Source organism: Octodon degus, unplaced genomic scaffold, assembly GCF_000260255.1.
Source record: "Octodon degus isolate 3935 unplaced genomic scaffold, OctDeg1.0 scaffold00116, whole genome shotgun sequence".
Lineage (NCBI taxonomy): Eukaryota > Metazoa > Chordata > Mammalia > Rodentia > Octodontidae > Octodon > Octodon degus.
The window spans coordinates 7,549,837-7,551,256 of NW_004524692.1; positions in this window are offsets into that span (position 1 = coordinate 7,549,837).

The following is a 1,420-nucleotide window of genomic DNA, read 5'->3' on the forward strand; positions in this document are numbered from 1 at the left end:
AGAAACACTAAATCTTTTTGAGGAGAGATAGGTAAAACACTAGAAGATGTAAGTGTAGATGCAGAATTCATGAGCAAATACTATTGCATGGGAAATAATGCAAAAAATAAACTACTGGAATCTCATTTCATTAAAATTCTTTTGAACATCTAAAGAAATCACCAACAGAATGAAAAGACAACTCAGAGAGTTAGAGAAAATCTTAGCCAGTTGTTCTTCAGGTAAAAGACTAATATATAGAACATATAAAGAACTGAACAGAATTGGATCTCTTAAATTTAATGCCTAGTTCAAAATTGACATTTTTTTTCATTTTAAAAAATCAGTTTGTGCAACAATTTATTAAATTGTAACAATTCTTTATATAGTCTAGATACAAATTCTTTTTTTTGACTTTGCTTTTTTAATATATTTTATTTTTTCTATAATTCTATTGATAAACAAATAGCAATGAGACAGTTTCAAATCAAACTGGTAGGAAAGTTTCAATAATTAACATATTGCATACATTCTTCCTAGTGGTTAATTGCTGTACAAGATGTGGACATGATATCCTATTTAAAAACACCATCAGAACAAATCACTCTATTCATTAAGAGAAGAAAAATATATATTTATCCTAACCACTTTGAATACACAGGCACAAAATGAATATTCATCTGTATACCCCCCTTTTTTTGTTAACTTGCATCATTTAAATATCATACGTGTGTAAATAGCAAAATATTCTAAAAGAACTCAGTAGTCCCTAATAGTATTGGGTCTTCCACTTCACTGGCAATATCAGAAATTATTGACCTGAGTGCCCTACAACTCAACATAACAGCATGGCTTTACTTCTTACACTTAGTTTTTATAATTTTCTGCTGGATGGCTAAGACCAAGGTAAAGCAGGACCTATGCAACAAGAGTTGTAGCTTTTGGGTCTGATAAGGTCAGTGAAATCCCCTCAGGATTTATCCTGAGATCCTGTACCTCAGATTGTAGAACCTTTGTCAGTGTCAGTCATGTGGATGAGTAACAGCCATTGCTTGGCCAGTGTGTTCTCTGTGAAAGCCTGAGAGAATGTTTTCTCTGCATGTGACTCGCCTTAGGCACACTCTACATTATTGATCACTTTCCTCTTTGGCCCCACAACCTCATTGATCCTAAAATTTGGGACACTACTGAGTTACATGATGTTACAGTACAGGTTCTCATATGTCCTGAGTTTTAATTGACCTTAGAAGGCTAGGGCCAAAATGTTGTCTTTCCTTGCAGCCCTCCTTTTTCTTTAATTTTGTTCTGCAAACTTAGGTTGTTAAGCATTCAGAAGACAAACTTATTGTTATTACCATACAACTTAGGCTGTTAAGCTTAACCTCACTATCTGTCTGCATATCAAACATCTTACGCATAACATGGAACAGGTATTTTTCAT